General features: G+C 42.6%; 1 protein-coding gene and 1 long non-coding RNA gene across 4 annotated transcripts in view; one reads left to right on the plus strand and one right to left on the minus strand.

The window, feature by feature from the left end:
• Positions 1-22,057, plus strand: part of TMCC3 (transmembrane and coiled-coil domain family 3) — a 235,178-nt gene that overhangs the window by 132,495 nt on the left and 80,626 nt on the right. The gene's annotated exons all lie outside the window — the stretch shown is intronic.
• On the minus strand, positions 7,067-16,498 carry LOC123618994 (uncharacterized). Its single transcript, XR_006727500.2, has 3 exons — positions 16,231-16,498; positions 8,946-9,045; positions 7,067-8,350 (listed from the first exon to the last, which is right to left on the minus strand). It is a non-coding gene; the product is annotated as an uncharacterized LOC123618994 (long non-coding RNA).

Genomic DNA, 22,057 nt, shown 5'->3' on the forward strand with positions numbered 1-22,057 from the left:
TATTCACTTCCCTGGAAGGAAAATATAGGTCTTATGTTCCTTCCTAAGATCTATTTATTCTCATATTCTTTGGTTTAGTCTTAAATTTGCTGTCAATGTTTCTGACCCAGACTCAGCAAATGAAATCTTGTCTGTGGCTCAACTCAGCAGTTTTCCTTTTTAGCACTTGCTGGTTAAGAAAACCTCTAGGCCTGAGGGAGAGGGGTGTAGTGGTAACTCAGTGGTAGAGTGCTATGCGTAGCATGTATGAGATCCTGGGTTCGATCCCCAGTACCTCCATTAAATAAATAAGTAAACCTAATTATCTTCCCCCACCAAAACAAAACAAAACCAAACCCCTAGGTCTTGAAGAGAGGCTGTTAAGTACTGAGAGCTAAAACAGTAAAGCAGTAGAAGAGCAAGGGAAAGCTGAAACCTTCCCATAATAAAATCCTACTCTGTTTTTAGTAACCATTAAATAACTTTTTAGAGTTGTCTCTAAGAAACCCACTTGGAGACATCCAGACTTTCTAAAATTTAATATTATCTCCAATGGAAATAACATTACTTGCCAATTAATTTTCATGGGGTAACATTATTCAAATTGGTAACTGTAACTCCCCAAGATTATATAAAGTTTTGATTGCTTTTTCAAGATGCTCAACATTCTATTTCTGTCTTTTCTTCTTCTGGCCAAAGGAAGGATGAAGTCAATGACTCTGGTAGGTTCCTTATTTTGAACAGTGAGACTTGGTACTGTTATTTCTAAAAGCTTTTTTATTCAAGTTAGCTGAGAATCTTTGGAAGAGGGGAGTTTTTTTTTTCCATTGGGAAAAGGAAGAATTACCTTATTTTCAGGGATGCCTTATATTCAGCCTTTTAAAAAAATTTCTTGGCCTCAATTTCTGCATCTGTAAAATGAAAACAATAATGCTACCACATCTCAGCGGTACTAGAAGAATAAAATAGTGTCTGATGAGGCAAGTGCTGATAAATAGTAACTGTATATTTCTATATACACATGCGTAGTAAGCCACATAGGTATAGCTCTGTGTACAGTAGTCCTTATCTTAGTTTTTCATCTCCTGCCTTAGCGCCATATTTGGTCCACACTAGTCCGCATAGTTTTTGGTTGAAGCCCCCTTTTTTGGTTTGTCATAGATGGCATAAAACGCTTTGGTGACTTAAATTTCATTCTCCACGCCAGGCCAGCCTGGGGTTTCTGTAGAATAACAGACATTTTTTAGTAAAGCTTAAATGACAACAGCAGATTTAACTCCTTCCCAAACTCCCCTTTTTATTCAAGAGAATTCTTGTGGTACCTTGTCCTTTTACCTCATTCATTCATGCATTCCACAGATATTTACTAAACACCAATAATAACTTGCACACACAGCTAGGTGCTGGACACACTGCGAACCAGTCATGAAGAGGCTTCTGCCTTCATTCATGGAGGTTATATTCTGCTGGGGGTGTTCTTCATGATGCCACTTTTTTTTTGTTGTTGCTCCAGTGTTTACCAAGCAGTTTTCCAGCCCCTTGCCCCTACTGCTTCTGAGCTAGTCCTACAGAACAGCGCCTTGCTTAAGTGGGCACAGCTGATGTCTGAGCATTGGGCTTCCCAGCCTTTCAAGCAAAGAGGCCCTCCCCCTCCTCAACCTTGCTGGACCTCTAAATAGGCCAGTGGTTACATAGCCCATACTGACCTGGAACCCTCTTTCCAAGAACGCCATTGAAACGAACTTATTGTTGCAGAGCCTTGGCTAAAGACTTGGAAAATATCCCATAAATAAAACACCAGGTAATCTTGAGGCTCGTCCGCGTGATTTATCAGCATCCTTTCACATTGCAAAGTTGTGAAAGAAACACTAGGGAAATATGTCAACCCCTAATGGCGGGAACCAGAGATATTTTCAGGAAAGGGTAGGCGATTCCAATCCAGAGTCTCCTCAGATGCTTGAAAGAGCAAGGATTATGCAGGGATAAAAAGCAAAAGTAAACACAAAAACTATGAACGAAGAATGAACACAAAGGGCGGAAATCCTTCTATGGAAACAAGCTTTCCTCCAAAGAAGAAAAACAAGAACCTGCTGGAAAATCTGTCAGCCTGGAGTAGTAAATGGAGGCCAGAGTCTGCACAGTGAGTGCCTCCTGGGTCCCTGGGTCTCTGCTAAAACGCTTTGTTTCTAAATGGAAATTAATAGTTGGCAGCTGAGAGACTGACTTGCCAGACGCCGGTTCCGTTGTGGAGTGGGAAGCTGATTTCGGGAGTGGGTTAAACGGAGGGTGTGAGGGTGCAGGAAGAAAAAAAGCAGATTCTGTGACGTCTGGTAGAGGCGAAGGTACAGGCAGCTCGAGTTCGGCGGTTTCTTCTCTTGAGTTGTGCGTTTGTTCATGAAAGCGCTATTCACCTTCCACCCATGCTCCGGGGCCGCGGTGCGATGCGGGGGTTGGGGGAGGAGCCAGCGCCTGGCCCCGCCCACTGCCCGCCGTACCGGGACTTTGCTTCCAGAACTACATCCCAGCGCTGGAAAGGCGGGGACCCAGCCTCAAATCTAGGTCTTTTCAAATGCAGATTTGTCTCCTTATTGTTTTGGAACCTCTATCCTGTTGCGGTTTTGTTTTTATTTTTACTTTTAATCACACCTGAAATCTTTATTTCTGTTGGGAAATGCCACTTTCCCTTTGATCCTTGGAAGCTGCTTTGGGCCACTGTGACCTTCTGACGCAGAGACCGTATTTTCAGGTGGTATGACTAATTCCACCTTCTCTTCTTTCCAGTGCCTCCTTTCCCCCCCTTATCCTCTGAATGGGTTTCATTCCTTTCTGTTGCCAAATATTCTTTCTGAAGTCCTCTCAAGATCTTCTCTACTCCCTTCCCAAGCCTGACACCAAGGCCTCCTCCCTCCAAACCAAACTCAGTATAAACCAGAATGAAAGCAGGGAAAGAGACTCAGTGAATTACTGCTGGCACTCCAGGATTTTCACTTTTCTCATTCTGAAATCAACTTGTATTTGAAAGACAAAGACATGTATATGGTAGAACATGATAAAATGAAGGCCCTCATGTTTGATTCAGAGAACTCTTAATGTAGAGGCTACAGAAGAATCCTAAATAAGCATGATTGTGAAAACTTTAAAACGGTTAGACATTATGTCTGTGTCTTTCATTTTAACCATTCATTCATTCAGCTGATAGTTACTGAGCACCTGCCACGCGCCAAGCACTACTTCGGGCATAAAGTAGACCAAAAAAATTCTTGTTCTTATGGAGCTCATGTTTCAGCTCTGTGAATACAGACTAGGGGGAGCAGTCAATAAACCTAACGGGTAAGTACATCATGTGTTGGAAAGTGTTAAGTGCCAAGAAGGAAAATAAAGCAGGGAAGAGAGAGGGAGTATCGGAGGTGTGGCTGCAGAGTAATTTCACACAAGGAGGCCAAGGAAAGCCTCACTGAGAAGATGACATACTTGCCTAAAGGTGAGAAGTGAGAGAATGCATATTCAGATATCCTAAGGGAGAGCACACAGTAGAGGGAGCAGCAAGTACAAAGGCCCAGAGGAAGCACGCCAGAGTGTGTGCTAGGAAGGATGAAGACACCTGTCTGGCTGAGGCATGGAGGGGGAAGGAGTAAGTGAGATCTGGCTAGGGAGGTCTCTGTTGGGTTTTGGTCTTTCTGAGTGAGATGGGAGCCATTTAAGGACTTTTGAGCTGGAGGGACAAGATTTGACTTAGTTTTAACAGGGGTTAATGAGGTCAAGAGACAGATTTTTAAGCCTGAGGGGAATAACAGCATGTTTGTATGCTGTTGGAAATGATCCGTGGAAAGAGAAAATACAGTGATGCAGGAAAGAGAGACAGTTGCTGCCAAGATGCCCTTGAATAGGGAAAGGGGGTTGGGATGTTGAGTGGAGGGGAGGGGCTGCCCTCAGGACCACAGACAGCTCATATAGGGTGACAGGAGTGGAGGCGGGGTGTGTGTAGGGGCACAGAGACAGGTGTAGGTCAATGTGGTGGTGGGCATTTGTGGAAGTTCTCTTCTGGTTGCTGCGATTGTTTCAGAGAGGTATGAGTTAACCCTCTAGGAGAGAGGGAGAACAAAGGGAATGTCAGATTACCAGGTGGCCCACCTGGTTTCCGGTTATGGATCTAAAATGAACCCAGCCACTTAGGTATGTTTTTCTCCAGCCTTGTTGAGCTGCTCTGGTGCAGGCACAGAGTAAGGGGAGAATCAGAGTTAACCAAGGTGGGTGTTTTGCTAGGTGAATAGAGGGAAGGAGAGGCACGGGAGTTGGAAGTATAAGTGAGTAAATGATGATAAGCTGCTTAAGTTAAGTGGAGGTGCGGGGGATATTAACAGTAGTGAAAAAGTGGTGGGATCAGTGCATCATAGGTGTCCTTGGATTGGAAGGGTACTAACGGGAGTGAGCTGGAAATCAAGGAAGTGGTGTTTGGGATGCTTGAAATGGATGAGGGAGACAGTGCAGTTTCTGGCAATGACATGGTCTAGAGTGTGACTGTGGGGGAAGCTGAGGTAGGGTGGAGAACAAGACATTTGATGGAAATGTGCTCAAGGAACCCCAGGGCAGGGGTATTGGGAGGCTCCCCTGTGAATTTTGAAATCACCAAGTATTTTATAACATAAGTAATGTTGGCAAAGGTAACAGTGAGTCAGGAGCTAACATCTTTAAGGAATGAGAGGAGAGTGATGGGGGTGGAGGGTGGGTTTCTCTTGATCACTGCAGCAAGGAAGACCAGTCCGTGGTCTAGTCTATGACAGCTCTTTAAAGGTGGTGAGTATAGAGTGAAAGGAAGATCATTGACACAGAGCAGCAAGGAGGCCAACTCTGGAGTCGACTAGGGGCCGTAGCACAATGGAGGTGGGAGAGGGAGCAGTGACTGCAGGGAAGACCCAGGTTTCAATTAGAATGAGAAAGTGAAAAAAAAATGTTCAGAGTTTGAGGAGAGAGGAATTTGTTGATGAAGGACCATCGGTCTCGAGGACAGAGTGGAGGGGTTTGGGGTGTTGGGCCATCAGAATTGTGTGGGGGTAGCATCCTGGTGATGATGTTCATTTGCCTGCATACCTGGAGATCCTGGGCTTGTAGTGACCGACCTTAGCGCAAGTGATGGGGTGGGTCTTGTTGGTTTTGAAGGCTGAGAATATGTGTGTTGGGAGGGAGGAGAGTTCAGTAGAGGCAGGTCTTGCCAGGACATCTCAGAGTTTCTTCTCATCTCAATTGTACATCTATACAGTGAGTACTTAAAAGAAAAGTAAATGAAAATGCATCAAAGTCCCCAAAGTAGTTGTATCAGGGTGGGGGAATTATGGGCAGTTTTTCTCCTCTTTTCCACTCTTTTCCTCTTGAAGCCCATCCAAGGATCTCACCACTGAACTCAGTTTAAGAATTCTACCACTTCTGGCTTGTAGTTTAAATAAAACATCCAGTACTCATTTACAAGGTTCAACTTATTTTGCTAGATTCACAAAGGAAAAAACATGCATTAAAAACAACGATGACCACAAATAATATCCCTGCTGCTGCTATTTCCCTGGGTGATCTTAATGTGTTTTCACAGGATATCCCAGATAAAACAAATGCCTTTCTGTCCTTGAATATGGCTAAGTATACTGCATCCTGCCCTAGACTGTATTGCATTTTGCTGGCCAGATCCAAACCTCTCAGGTTTTTCCAGGAAGTATGTTTCTAAAAATTTCCAAAGCCTGGATAGAGAGTTCTTTTGTGCCCAGAAACATAGATCTGTAATTAATAACAGCTGAAGTGTTCTTTATGTCTTTGATAAGTCATCTAAAGCCCCAAGGGCTGTTAGAAGTGAAATTATTCTCAATTTTCAGTTTTGTTATCAAATCTCTTTGTTTTTGTTAGATAAAGAGTGCACTTATTCCCTTAACCATCATCCATCCTCATCCCCAGGAGGACTTCTTTGTAATAAACCTCCTGGTCCTACAAACCAAGATTATTGCACAAATATGTGTAGAAACTTACCAGCCTGTTATCTGCCTATCATACCAAGCACCATAGAATACTTTTGCAATTCCCTATCATATGCTGCTTTAAGGAAGGTATATTAATTTTTCTCTAGGTTGTAGGTAGAACACTCTTATCTAAAGAGACACACTGGAATTGAACATAAGTATGGGGAATACCCTTAATCACAGTGTATTTCTGGGATGAAGGAATATTTGATTAGTATTTCAAAGACTCTTTTAACTTCCAAGCATTTCAAGAGATTGACCTGGATCTTTTGAGTATAAAATCCTGCAGAAAAAGTAAGAACTGCTTGAAACTAACAGTCCAGAAAACTGAAATGTATTCTTGAATATGACTAACAGTAAGTACCTCCGTCAACTTGGGCAGTTGACTTAACCTCTCTGGTCCTCAGTTTTACCGTGAAAAAAATGACAGGATTTGACCAAAACTGTAGATTTAGGTAGAGTATGATGGTCTCAGAGGGATTTTATAATTTGCCTCAGAAGAAACTAGGGATTCAGATTCCCTGTTCACTTCCTTTTCCATTATACTGCACTGAACTGTAAGCCACTTCCAAATCAAAAAGACGATGATTCCAACTTCAAAAATAGTTTCAAAATTGTGGTGACTTTGGAAGCAGATTTGCACATGCCCATCCCCACCCCCATCCACGCCCCATGCCTGCTGAACCATTTCTGACGAGTTTTGGATTAAAACTCCTCCATCATAGTGGTGGCTGCAAAACTCTGTGAATGTACTAAAAACCTTCAGATTGTATACTTTTAATATGTGAATTGAATAGTATGTGAATTATGTCTCAGTAAAGCTAGGTCAGAATTCTTTTGTTTGCAGGTAATAGGAACCAACGCAAACTGACTCAAGCAAAAAAAAAAAAAAAGAGTTAATAGCCGATGTCATTGAAAAGTCCCACCCACACTAGATGTCCAGGCATGACTAGGTTTCTGGTCTCAAACAACAACATGAAACCCCAGCTGCCCTCTCTGTCTTTCAGCCCTCTCGCCTCTGCCACACTGTGACACTCAGTCTCAGGAAGACTTTCTCCACCAATTTTAATTTTACCGATTTAGCAACTCCAGCAGAAGTATCTCCAGCAAAAGTCCTGACACTGAGTGTCATTGGCTCGGTGTGGGTCACATGCTCATCCAATAATAGTGACATCCAATAATAATACTTACTATGAACCAACTTTATTCTTACAACATCTTGTTTGATAGATGAAGAAATCAAGACACAGAAAGTCAGATAACATGCCCAGGAACACACAGTGGTGAGTATGGGAGCTGGATTTGAAACTCTGGCAGTCTGCCCCTAGAGTTCCTGGTCTTTTGGGTCTTAAGTGCTCTGCTGCCCCGCGTCACTGGAATCAAGGCAAAGGAATGCTCTGACTGGCTAGTCCTGGAACAGATCCAGTATTTGCAACTGCATTCTCTCCTAACATCCTCTGTTCTAGACCTTTGAGAATTGGTTATACATATATAAAATATTTGTGCAAAGGATATATATCATATGAGATGTTACTGAATTTTAGAAAGGTTTGTGAGTCCTCTGCTTCAGAGACTGCAGGCATTTCTGCATCATGTTTTCCATAATCACCAACATCACCCTGCAAGGAAGCTTCAGAGTTTGTCAGGAATAATAAGACTCAGGCTTCCTTGTCCCAGAATCAGGAGAACCATGTTAGGATCTTGGCCTGTCTTAAAGAAAATAATATACCAGTCTGTAGCTTTGGGAAGGAACAGTAGAGTAACTTCAGTGTTTCATCAGGACCAAGAAGTTAAGGGAAACTTAAAAACTACTCACCAGAATAAGTCATAACTAATAGACACACTCATTGTAGAATCCAAGGATTAGGCTTAAAAGAAACCATCGCTTTTTGAAATGCAAATATCAAGTTAGAAAATTAAAATATGTTTTTCCATCTTTTTCTGATGCGGGAAATAAACTTAACATGGGCTAAGTATTTCTCTGGTGTCAATTACTGCCCACATTTTTCAGAGGGTGGTTCCCAGCATGACTAGCAGTGGAATCACCTGGGATGCTCTTTGCCATCCCTTGTGGTGGGCCCAGGAATCTGCATTTGTGAAACATCCTCAGTGATTCTGATGGCCTCTAAAGGTTGAGAATCATCATTGTAAGTGGCTGGGGGAAAGTGGCTAAGCGCTTAGAAGGAGGACCACAGGGCTCTTAAGTTGAACCAAAGACAATATCCGTAGGCGATATCTTCCCTTTGATAGGAAAAGGGGGAGGCTTACAGTCTTAGATTTCAAGCATCTTTAATTGTTGGATGATTCTGCTTCAGTTTCTCTCTCCTCATTTTTATGTTCAGACGTGTGGGTGTCTGTATTCACTGCTAACGCTAGACAGAAAGAAATAGCACTAATCAATAAACTTCAGTGAGGAATTTTTCAGATGCAAAAAGTGTTGCTGTGAGCTATAAACCATGACTTCCAACAGCAGCAATTAATAATAGTCATCACTGAATAATAAGTGCCAGTGTTTCCTGAAGGCATAGTGTTGGGCACTTTATTTAATGCATTATCCCAGTCTGTCCTCCAGTCGCCTTACGGATGAACAGGTGTGGATGATACCTCCATTATTAGACAAGGAGACTGAGGCACAAATGTTAAGTAACTTGTCCCGCATCACAAAGGTGGGGCAGAGTTGGGACTGATGGGGTCCAGGACACGCTCCCCAAAATATGGCACTAGGCATATTGAAATTTTAAGCTAAAGGAATTTGAGAGAACAGCACAAACAGGGAGGTCACTCTGACCTTTCCTCTCCCTGCTCCCCTGACACAGGTCATAACACCCTCAAGTGAGAGGTGTCTTCCCTGCACCCAGAAGAAAGGAGCATCCTCATCTCCAAAGACAAAGGGACCTCCAAGAAGAATCTGAACAAACAGGAATCTGCTGTTTCCTCCACTTTATTGCATGACCTCCTACTCCTTACCATAGCACATTCCTGCACCACGTGACGTCCTCCTCAAACCTCCTGTAGAAGTCCTCAGATTTAACTACTTCATGGGGTCTTCATTTCCATCTGAAAGTTCCTGTGTCACATAAAACTTATATGAATTATACATGTATGTCTTTCTCCTGTTACTCTCTCTTTGTCAGTTTAATTTTCAGGCCCAGCCAGGGACCCTAAGTGGGTCGATAAAAAACTTTTTCCTCCCCAATCGGACTTTAAGACCAAGTCCATTTAACATTAAAGCCTCTTTGCTCTTAACCTGTGAGCCATACTGCCTTATTCTCAGCAAGAATTTATTATTCTCATAGACTCACAGACACAGAGAACAAATGTATGGTTACCAAGGGGTAAAGGGAGTGGGAAGGGATAAATTGAGAGTTCGAGATTTGCACCTCTTGGGGAGTGATGGAAATGTTAGCTATCTTGATTGTGCCGGTGGTTTTATTGGTGTATACATACACCAAAATTCATCAAGTTGTACATCTGGAATATGTGTAGTTTACTGTATGGGAATCATACCATATTAAAGATGTTAAAAATAAATAAATAAAATAAAATAAAGAATATATTCTCCTCGAGGCTAAAAAAAGTAGAATCTGAAGAAACCTTGACTACAACACACATAAATTTATAATAAACTCACCTGAAAAGAAAGACCCCATCAGAACTCGCCATCCTAAGAGATCTATCTGACATGCACGGAGGCCATTCTCTTGTGTCTCAGAAACCTGGTCACCAAAATTAATAAACATTGGTGTCCATATCCTGTGAGCCCCTTTAATGCTTCTAGAAAGTTTCAAGGGTCAGATTTCTCTTGCCTCCCTGGGTCTGGGACTCTTGACTTCGGACGGCCTGTTATAACTGCTGCTCACGACTTGCCCTGAAGCCTTATTGGTGGATGGTGTAGAGAGGGATTACACACCTGGGGAAAAAAAGATCTGTCTAGAAGTGTGCAAAACCACCCCAAATTACTTTTGCTGAAATTCAGGCACCCACTTTGAGCCAGGCCCTGAGGTAATAAAATGGGGTATCCAAAGACTTTCGACCTCAGAAATTCCCAGGGCAGATGGGACACGTGCACAAATCATTACAATCTGAGGCAACATGGAGGAGAGGGCGCGAGCTCTGGAGTCAAGCTGATCCAAGTCCAGTGCCCCCACTGCCCTGTGAAGGTCCCTAACCTTTCTCCACCTCAGTTTTCTCATTTACAGAAGGAACAGTACTAATAATAATGTGTCCTCATGGAGGATATTGTGAGATTAAATGGAATAAAATGTATAAAAGTCTTCACAAGATTCTTGTAGTGTAGTAGGTGCCCAGTGAGTAATTTTATTACCAGCTTTTCTCACTGTTACATGAGAAACTACATGAGACAGAATATTATTTAGGGCAAGAAGAAAGAGATATTGCTTCTAGTCATTGAGAAAGACTCCTTTGAGGAGGATCATTTGCTCTGGGCCCTGAGGAGAGGAGTTTCTGTGAGAGAGGAGGGTTAGCCCATCCAGCGGAGAGGCAGAGCTCAGCGATGGGACAAGCAGGGCGTGTGTCGGGAAGGGTGAGCAGAGCAGGATGGCTCAGGTACAGAGTCGGGGCGGCTGTAGAAAGGGAGGAGGGAGAGCTGGTCAGAGGTTGTATGTGGAAGGTCTCAAATGGTGATGTCCTGTAATGGAGCAAAGGGCTCGTGTGCCCACTGTACAGAAAGCCAAACTCTGACGGCGAGAGTTTGCAGCAAAGTCAGGGTTTACTACAGGGCGCCAAGCCAGGGAGTGGGAGATGAGCCTCAGATCCACTCCAATTCGGTCTTTGAGGTAGGGGTTTCTTAAGGGGCCAAACAAAGAACTTGGGGTTAATCGTATCTTGTGACATTTCTTAATGGTAGTTTTGGGAGTCAGGATGTCTCTGGTTTACAGTTCTCTGGCCCAGTGATGCATGGCTTGGGGGTCTGTGAGCTCATCTTGCCCTGGAATTCGTAGGTTGATGATGATATCTAGAAGAGCAGTTTTAGCACCTTAACCATGTTATCGACAACAGCAGTTTCAGTCATCTGACTCTGGTTGGTTAGTGTTCAGTTAGCAGAGAAGTGAGGTCAGAGGGGACAAGAAAGGGAATAAAGTTTTGGATAGAGAGATTAATCATAACCTTGATAAGGGAACCCGGTTTCGGGGGAACTCAGTTTCAGTCATATTTATTTCATAATCCAATTTCGGTCTTGATGCCAAACACCCAGTAAAGAATTGCAATACCTTCTCCCTCTTCCTCTTCCTCCTCCTCCTCTTCCCCGGCTCTGCCCCTCCCCGCCCCCTCAAATCCTGTCACCATTTATAATACTCATTATCCTAGCTAAGGCTGCCTTGGAGGCAAGGAGAATACCCTTGCAGCCTTAGGAGGCAACTCTTTTGTAAATTATGAGTGCATCGCCGAAACTGTATTCTCACCTCTGCCCCACCCTGGCCATTCCTTGTCACAGCCACCACAGCCCAGAAGACAGTGCCATTTGGGAGTTGCTGTCACTGGGAAGCCTGGGACCCCAGGCCCTGGGGAGCAGGGAGAAGGAGAACCAATCTCGTTTTGCAGAGATACAGGGGGATGTTGGGAAGAATTGTGTAGAGAGGGTGATTTAGCTGTTATCTGCTTGGATGTGGGATTGATTCACTCCTACTCAGAGGTTCTTGGAGCCCAGAACATTACATAAGTGAAACGCCTGATGCATTTGGTCTCTGTAACACTTAATCCACCACCTCTGCCCCCGCTCAGCATTTTCAGTATTTGCATTGTACAGTGATCACTAAAGACCAGGACTTGACATCTTAAATATTTAAAAATTAAAAGTAAAACCCTAAGGGGTCTGTTCTTTGTCCCTCTAATTGGAGATGGCCATATCCACGTCTCCATGAGAAATGGACACAGCTGGGGAACTGGGGCAGGGCTGGAGTCGTGTGTGACCTTGCCCTAAGTAAGGCTTCAATTCAGAAGTATTTAAGGGAGAGTCTTGAAGCTTGTCTGGTCTATAATTAAACTGACTGTTCTGGTTTTTCTTTGCACAAGCATTTACTATTAGCTGGAATTTGGGTACAGAATTGTCACATTGTCAGATCCAGAGCAAACTGATAGTATGTGACAGTCAGCATTTTCAGAGGACAGACAGTGCTGCAGGCTTGGGCCTGACAACCTGATTCACAGTCAGGCGGCCTCAACAGCACCGATTGTAGGAATGAAGTGTAAACATGCAGGTGTTTCTCAAGATGCAACATGTGGAATTGTTAAGCAATTGCTGAATTTTTCTTGTTCCCTTGAATCAACTGGTGAAAGTTGTGGACACATATCCAAACAGGTTGCTTCCAGGCTGCATACGTTACAATACATATCTTTTAATGCTTACTTACCTTCAGTCACAAGAAATACCAGGATTACCTTGCGTTTGTAGAAAGTACTTTTACTAGCTCCACCTCATCTGATTCTTTCCAGAATCGAGAGGCGTAATAAATATTATCCTGACACTGAAGTTGGGCAGATGGCACAGGTGACAACGTTCAACAGTAGCTAGTCCAGAGGGACCAGCCAGCTAGATTTTCTGCCTCCAGGTACAGTGTGTGGGCCTCTCTTCCACACTGTCACAGAATAGTATGGTTTGATTAATTTTTCTAAAGCCCTGATTTTTCAGCTTCCCTGGAGAACTGGAGTAGGTCATCTTTTTGTTTCTTTGTTATGTTGACCCAATTATACATTCCCCGCCCCCCCCCATAGATCTCTCCATCCTGTAGGACGTGGGAAACAATTTTTATGCATAGCCAAGGATTTTTTAAAATCAAATATAAGCAAAATCTGAATTTCTTTGGAGCAGGAAACAGGGAAAACAAATACCTCATCTTTGCTGATTGCTCATATAGAGATGCTAACAAAAACTCAGAAAGGGGTTGGGTTTTAGAAATTCAGATTATTTTGTTGTTACCTAAAATAAAACCTACTTTGAATATAAATTGGTGCAGCCACTGTGGAAAACAATATGGAGGTTTCTCAAAAAAAACTAAAAATAGTACTACCTTATGACCCAGCAGTTCCACTCCTGGGTATATATCTGAAAAAAACAAAAACACTAACTTGAAAAGATACGTGTTCCCCAGTGTTCATAGCAATATTGTTTACAATTGCCAAGATACGGAAGCAACCTAGGTGTCTATCAACAGATGAATGGAAAGAAGATGTGAGATATATATATATATCTACACACATACCACTTAGCCATTAAAAGCATGGAATTTTGTCATTTGCAGCAATATGGATGGACGTGGAGGGTATTATGGTCAGTGAAATAAGTCAGACAGAGAAAGACAAATACTTTATGATATCATATGTGGAATCTAAAAGATACATCAAACTAGTGAGTATAACAAAAAAGATACAGGCTCAGAGATACAGAGGACAAACTAGTGGTTCCCAGTGGCAGGGCTGGTAGGGCAATACAGGAGTAGAGGAATAAGAGGTACAAACTATTAGGTATAAAATGAGCTACAAGGATATATTGTACAACACAGAGAATACAGCCAGCATTTAATAATAACTATAAATGGAGTATAACCTTTAAAAATTGTGAATCACCATATTGTACACCTGTAACCTACATAATATTGTATATCAACTATATTTCAATTAAAAAGAAAAGAAAAAATAAAGCCCCCCTTCTCTTTAACTGCAGCCCTCGCTCTCTCTCCATCCCCTTCTTCACAGGCCAACCCTGGGGAGACCTGGATGCCTCCCTGCGCTCGTTCCTCCCTCCCTCTCACCTCTCACTCTTCTCCAGTCTGGACAGGCCCAGCTTCATGTTACGGTCCCCAGTGGTCTCCATGTGAATCAATTCAGTGGGAGGTTTTTAGGACTCAGTTCCTCTCTTAGCAGGATTTAGTGCAAATTATGTCCTTAGAAAAGTTATTTAACTTCTCATGGGATAGTAGGGAGGTGTGAATGAGAGAGTTGGTGGGAAGTGGTGAGCACGGTGTCTGCTGCCGTGATAAGCAACAATAAATGATGAGCATTGCTTTTATCTGCACACTCTTCCTTGTTTTTGTGACAATGTCTTTTCTGGTTTTCCTCTTACACCTTCAGTCCCTTCTCCTTTCCCACGGTGTCATGAGATGTTGAGACATATTCATTCCACAAATAATTTAGCAAGTGGATATTTCATGCCAGAAAATTTTCTTGACCCTAGGGCTACAGCAGTGAACAAAATTAAGTGGCTGGCTTTATGGATTTATATGTGGGGGTGGGAAATTATGAAAATTAATATGTAACACACTAGATGATTGATATATAGTACATATAAATATAATACTATATTATATATAATGAACTGTATGTCAAGTGGTTATATATCAGATGTTAATAAGTTTTAGAAAGCAGGGAAAGGGGGATGGTTGAATGCTGCAATTTAGAATAGGATGCTCAGGAAAGTCTTAACCAATTGGCTGATATTTAATTAGAGACCTTAGGAAGTAGGGAGTAATACATGTAGAATATCTAGGAGACCATTCAGGCAAAGGGAACAGCAAGTGCAAAGGCCCTGAGGTGGGGAAACACTTGGTACATTTGAGGAACAGAAAGAAAGCCATTTGTGCCTGAGCAGAGTGAGCCCAGCAGGAGAGGGGTGGAGGTGGAGACGAAGTCAGAGAAATAACCTTCAATTAGGAGAGGGGCAGGGTGGATCCTGAGACTTTTTCCAGGCACCGTAAGGACTCTGCTTTACTCTGAGTGAAATTAGAGGCCATTGGAGAGTCTTAAGCAAAGGAATGACTTTAGTTTAAAATAATCACCCTGGTTTCTGTGTGGAGAATAGACTGTTGGGGCCAAGGGTGAAAGCAGAGGACTGGCTAGGAGGCTATTGATGTAGTCCAGCATTTCTCTGGGTCTGTCCCAGACCCTTCCCCTGCCATCTTGCTCTCTCTTCTGGACTACACTTGCCTTCAAATAGCATCTATGTGCCAAACAACTCACGTACTGACTTCTCTTGCTCCTACCTCTCTTCTGACCTCCAGCCTTACTTCTCCATCTGTTTACCTCCATACACACTTGGTGGCCACTCAGTACGTCCAGATGTACCCATGCTCCTCCACGGCCCCTCTGGCCCCTCTGGGGCTCATATCTCAGTAGATGGCACCACCACCCACCAGTTGCTCAGGAGCCCTCCTCGGAGCAACCCTTCCTTTAGCACATCCCATCTGGGGAATCACCAAGTCCCGTGGTTTCTATCCCCCAGCATCTCTCAGCTGGACTCAACACTGCTCTACTCCAAGGCTCCATCACTGTTTGCCTAGCAGAGAGCAGTAGCCTCCTAACTGGTAACTATATCTACTCCACTCTTCTGGCTACAACTGGGCAGTTAAGTGATATTTTCCACAGAAACGTAGCACTCCATGAGGAGTAGTGAAAAAATATTTTTCTGTTAAGATGTGCACTTCTCACAGTGGAACAGTCTTTTAAGTTAGTAAAGGGAAACTTACTAACATCTGAAGTGTTTACTTTTGGATTAGGTTACTGGACTGGAGAGCTACCCAAGGACAGTAGGCATCCCACTAATATTTGCATGATTAGAACACTACTTCCCAGAATAAAGAATGCTTTTCTTTATTATCATATCTGGGCAAACCCCAGATATGAACTGTAACATTTTCCCTTGACCACAGGAAGCTCACTAATGTCTGGTTTTGAAAAGTAGTTTTGTACCTACATCCTGCTACTCAGAGCACCTCGCTACATAATTAGGGAATTTTTTAGCTAAAAAAGGGGTGGAGTGGGTGTAGTACATATGCATGTTCCCTTCTTTAGTTTTATCAGAAGAAAGAAACTAGGTTCTCCACTTCCACCCCAGCTGTGGCCAGAGTGACCTAAAGTGACCACAAACTATCCGATCATAGGACACCTCTGCTCAGAACCGATCCTTGGTTTCTGATTGCCCTGGCACTCAATTCCAGGTTCCCTCGTCTGGCCCCTTAGGCCCTACATGATCTGGTACTTGCCCTCTCCCCTGCTTTAGCCCTTATTTTTTCCACCTGCCTTAGATTTGTCTCTATTTCTCAAGTATACACCACTCTCTCCTCAGGTGTCTTTCTCCACCCCTTCTGCACCCACTTAAAAGCTGTTCTTCCTTTAGGCTTCACCTTAAATATCTCTTTATCAGGGATCCTTTCCCAACTCCTGGATCTGGTTAGGTCTCCCTGTCATAGGCCCCTGCGCACCTGTTTCTTCCCCAGAGCCCGCATCACACTGTACTTACTTGATCAGTGTCTGTCCTCTCGGGTCCGTGCGCTGCTCCGTTCAGCCAGGTGCTGTCGGTGGTCTCATTCCGCCACGGTCTCCCAGCAGCCTGGCCAAAGCCTGACACAGCGTGGGCCCTCAGGAGACACCAGCTGGCTGGTTTGCTCCGGTTTTGCTGTGAATGCCAGGCTGTTTCATAAACAAAATGATTTCCAAGTGAAGATTGCACTTGGCACTCCCACTAATTTGGTGATTCATTTTATTAATAGGAAGAGGGTACAGTAGTTGGACAAAGTGTACCTCTTTAACAAATGGAAATAGATCTTCCAAGGGGGTGGTGAACTGAGAGAGCAGGAGAGCTGGGATGACTGTGGCTGTTCTCTCAGCCTTGTTTTGGGCTTCATTACACTTGGTCCTGTTTCATAAACTGCAAGACTTTATATGCCTGATCCAGTGAAATAAGGTTCCTCACACTCCAGACTTGAATGAATATGCATAGTGTGTTTGCCCTGAGTTGAAGGTCTAGACAGGGGAGTTTGGGATTGTGAAGATAGAAAATATCTTCACAAACCCCCAAATCCAAAATTAAGTTACTTTTGGAGAGGGAAGGGGGAAGGGGCAGCATAGGGGTAGGGGAGTATGAGGTACAAACTGCTGTGTATCAAATAAGCTACAAGAGGGGGTGCGTATAGCTCAGTGGTAGAGCACATGCTTAGCATATACGAGGTCCTGGGCTCAATCCCCAGTACCTCCATTAAAAAAATAAATTAAATAAGCTACAAGGATATATTGTATGACACGAGGACTGTGGCCAACATTTTATAATAAGTATAAATGGAATATAACCTTTAAAAATTGTGAATCACTATATTGCACACCTGTAACTTATATAGTTTTATACATCAACTATACTTTAATTTTTTTAAAGTTACTTTTGCTCCCCCCGCACCACCAAGTTTGCTGTCAGAAACTGCAGATACACTCTGTGGAGTTGGTGGCTATTTGTACAGTATATTTTATAATTTGTATAGTAATGTCCATAAAATAAGGGACAGGTTTCCAATTTCCATTGGTGTAGGATGTACTCAAATCCTGCCAAAAGTGTCTTCCATTTTAAAAAGACTTAATCCAACCTTAAAGACTTCAGCTTCCTTTTCAAAGACATGGCTTCTTTTCTTCAGGAAGTATGTGTTTCTACAGGGATGCAAATTGGATTTAAAATACTGAAGGAAGTTGATTTGATTTACTGAGTATACCTCGGGCAACTGAGAGAAGGCTCTCTGAGATTTACAAAGAATAATTACCGGGTTTGTCAGTATACAACTTTGGATTACAAAACTGCACAAGGTTACACAGATAGGGTGCCTGGAACTTTTGATGTTTCTCTTTTTAAAAACACTGCCTAATTATGGATGTGGTGATGTAAAAACAGAAGCCACTCATTCCCTTCCCAATTCCCATTCTACTGAGGATGACCCAAGGGCCGACTTAGATTTCAAAGTGATCTGAAAGAAAATTGAGGACTTTAAGGAAAAACAGCTTTAACCTTAGGCTCTAACCTCATGCATTAAATGCGAGCAGGACACGGCAAGCCTGTTCATGAGTGTTACTTGCTGTCTGTTGAAAGCTAATTTTGTGCCACAGGGCTCCTCCCAGTAGTAATAGTACATGTCCTTTGAGTCGTTTTCATTACAGTAAATAGGTAATAGGTCCTGCTCTTACTTAGCCAGTCATGTGATTCAGACTTACCATGTGGGGATTTAAGATGACCTTTGTGCTCATAGGTGTGAAGCATCAGGTCTCATTAGCACAGTGGTCCTCTGGTGTTTTCTTGCAGATATGTAGTTACCAAACTGTTTTTGTTTGTTTGTTTGGGGGGCTGATTTTGTTTTTTATTCATTCATTCGTTTGTTTGTTTGTTTGTTTATTGGCTGGGGATTGAACCCAGGACTTTGTGCATGCTAAGCATGCACTCTACCACTGAGCTATACCCTTCCCTCAACAGATTGTTTTAAATAAATGTAAATTATTTATTCTCTCTGCCAAATCAAGCTATTTCTAATTAACAGGATCACAGAAATTGAGCACCAGTGCTCAGTTTGATCAGACATTTCCCAACTAGGCTGTAAGTCCTATGAAACAAATACCAAGTTCTAAGAAGCTTTCACATTTACTACATTCTGTGTTCCTTAGCTTGGTTTCTGGTGGAAGGTAGTCTTGCGTTTGAATCAGTGGCTGGCTGATTCTTGTACCTTTATGTGCCTCTCACCGTGAACATTAGGTGATGGGTATGTAGGATACACTCAGTAGATTTCTTATTGTTTAGATGAGGTAAGACTAGCTAAAGTGTCTGCATTGCATTTCTTTCAGATAATTCAAATAATGCTTCAAAAGATTATGGGCTTTTTCATCACTGATTAATTAAAGTCACACAGCCAAGATTCCACTTGATTTATACCTAAATATGTATTCATTCATCCTTTCTTAAGTAAATGTCAATTATGCTGCCAAAATAGAAACCAGTAACAGTCCGGAGATTGAATAGTAGGACGTAAACCCAAGGTTTTAAGACGCTGTTGAGTCTAATTTTGTATAATGCCATTATAAATATCAGTTTTGTATTTAATATAACTTGGTTCAGTTTATTTTCTTTGCAAGTGTAGGGAGATGGGGAAGGATTGGTGTGTGGTATCAGACAGATTTGGGTTTAAATCAGTCACTCCAAGTGACAGTGGGCAAGTTTCCTAACCTGGCTCAGTCTTAGCTACACTGTCATAGGATGGTGACAAGGATACTGTGAGGTGTGCGTGTGAAAGTGCAGAGATGCAGACTGGGCCACCCAGCAGGTGCCCACAGTAACTGTGGTCTCTTCTCTCCCTCTTCTACGCCCCCTTCCTCCAGCTCTGCCACTGGTTTAGTGAGTCATTTTGCATTTTACATATCTGTGCCTCAGTTTCCTCATCTAAAAAAGACAGTTGGACCATACACTTTTGAAGGTTCTGGAAAGTTCTACTGTTGTAGGCTTTTAAAGTATAAATATGTAAAAAAAGAGTTCCTACTTGGAAAAATAGTTGATACCATACTTAGAATTATGACTGATCTGTAAATGAAAATATCTATAGAGCCTGAACTGTGTCTATTTTTTATGCTAAAAATGAATTCTTTGGAGAGCAAGATAATTGGAAAATTCAGAAAGCACTGATAATTTCTTGCATTCACCTAAAAGAGCAATGAAATTCCATATCCTACAGCCTTGAAATGAGTAAATGGAAGGATGTAAATATTTATTGGAATGAGAGTGGAGCAGAGGGAAGATCTACTTTGTCTGCTGGTGGGTGGTGACACATCTATGGATCATTGTTTGCACTAGGCATTTAATAATCCCATCTGTTGAAAATATATTCGGAGGTACTTTGAAATTGCTATAAACTACCTAGAAATTGGCAGGGAAGTACTCCTGGAGAGATTCCAAACTCTGCAGCAGACCAAGAAATCCAATATAAATCAATATGTAATTATAAAATCCCATCTTTGGCCACAACTCTTTAAATATACTTATGTAGGCATGGTATAGACGTTTAATACCAGAATCTGAGTCTGCAGAGCCCTTTGCTAACGTCAAGTTCAGTTCTGTTTATTTGACCTGAAGAACCCACTCCTCAAGTTGAGTCAGCAATGGTGAAACTTCCTCTGCCTCCACCTCCCACCCCCCACCAGTGGTTGCTATGGTGTTGTCTCCACTGGTACCTCCATGATCTCCTTGTCTCCCAGGTCCTTTTAAGTAGATCACATCTAGTTTTAAAAATGAATCACTGAATCTTTTTTAAAAAATATTTTATTTATTTATTATTGTATTATTTAATTATTTTATTTTGGCAGTGAGGTGGGCAGTGGGTTTTATTTACCTTTGGAAGAGGTACTGGGAATTGAACCCAGAACCTCATGTAGGCTAAGCGTGCTAAGCATGCGCTCTACCACTTGAGCTATACCCTCCCCTCTGAATCGCTGAATCTTATATCAACTTTTACTTCTTTTATTTTTCTTCCTGATACCTCTTTTTTCACATTAGAAATTCACTTGGTCTGTGCTGACCTAACATTTTGTTCAGAGGCGCCACTGCAGTATGGTACCTCCTTACCTCTCGATAGTGTTTTCTTTTTCTTACTGTACTTCATTCCTTAACATCTCAAGGCACTGGTTTCCCTTTTCTCCTGTCTCTTCTGTTTCTCTCCCTGCACTCTCACTTTCTGCTCATGTATCTCTAGGCCCGACATACCGGGATGGCGTGTTGAGACTTCAAGCGGCTTGGGAGGAGAAAGGGCTGGATATTTTGCAGGAGCTGTTAAAGACATTTAATGGACCATTACCTCTCTGGTTATCACTGTTGATGAAATTCTTTGCGTAACTATCTCTCTGTGAAGTTTAATAGGGTACATAATCAAAATGAGCCGTTTTCAACAAAGGAAATCAGGGTTTTATTTCCCCAGGCGGTGGAGTTTCTCTGCAGGTTTAGAGATCCCATCTCTTTCCCTTCCCAGATGCTCTTCCTCTGGCTGCTTCCATGTATTTCCAAGCGAATCGTCCCATAAATGGGGTTTTGGGTGGAATTGGGTCCCCCTAAAGTCCACATACTGAAGTCCTAATCTTTTGTAGTTCAGAATGTGACTCTGTGTTTGAAGACAGAGTCTTTAATGGGGTGATTAAATTAAAATGAGGCCATTGGGTTGGGCCCTACTCTAGTCTGACTGGTGTCCTTATAAGAAGGGGAAGTTCAAACACATCGAGACACCAAGGGTGCGAATGTACAAGGGAATGACCACGTGAAAAGGCAATGCAGCCAGGGGCTGCCGTCTGCAGCACAAGGAGAGCAGCCTCAGAGGACAGACACCAGCCCTGTTGGCCCCACAATCTGGGACTCCAGCTCCAGAACTGTGAGAAAATAAGTTTCTGTTATTGAAACCACCCAATCTGTGGGATCTGTGGTATTTTGTCCCAGCAGTCCCACAAACTAATACACATGGTCATAGCAATGCCACATCTGTGTCATGAGGTCACTGGAGAATCAAACAGGAGAATTCAACATAGGACATCTGGAGAACAGGGTGAAACAACTCTCCTGCAGGAAATAAACCCACCTGAGAGATACTCTGGAACAGAGGTGATATGACATGTTTGAAACATGCTTTTTCTTTCCAAGCCCAGCTTTGGGGTTTTGGCCTCCCTTGAAGCCAGGGGAGAAATTCCCCCACAGGCTCAGAGCTACAGAAGAAAGTAAACCCTGTAGTGTCCAGAGAGCGCTGCCTCCACACTGAAGCTCTGGACGTCTGGTGTGCGGGGTTACTCTAAGCACGCCCAGCTTAGATCTGGGTGAGCGAGGGTACCATCCAGCTTTGCCTCAGTTAAACACCTCAGATGGAAGTGAGTTGAGAGGTGCTGTTTAACAGCATGGGGCATGGTGGATTTTGGTTCCAGCTTTATGGAGTTAGCTTCAAAGAAGTCTTTAGAAGTAGTTTGCACAGTAGCTGAGTCCTTCTGTGGATTTATTGGCCTCCACCTCAGTTCTAAAATTTTTCCCTTCATATAAAGCCACAGTGACTTCTGGCTTGATTCAGTACATTAAAGAAGAAAAAAAATGTTTTATGTACCCTGTTGTGTGGGCATCTTTAAAATAAGTCCTAAAACAAGAAGACAACCTACGGAATGGGAGAAAATTTTTGCAAATGAAACCGGCAAAGGCTTAATCTCCAGAATATATAAGCAGCTCATATAACTCAATAAGAAAAAAATAAACAACCCAATCCAAAAATGGGCAGAAGATCTCAACAAGCAATTCTCCAAGGAAGACA

The sequence above is a fragment of the Camelus bactrianus genome, chromosome 12 (genome assembly GCF_048773025.1).
Source record: "Camelus bactrianus isolate YW-2024 breed Bactrian camel chromosome 12, ASM4877302v1, whole genome shotgun sequence".
Classification (NCBI taxonomy): Eukaryota; Metazoa; Chordata; class Mammalia; order Artiodactyla; family Camelidae; genus Camelus; species Camelus bactrianus.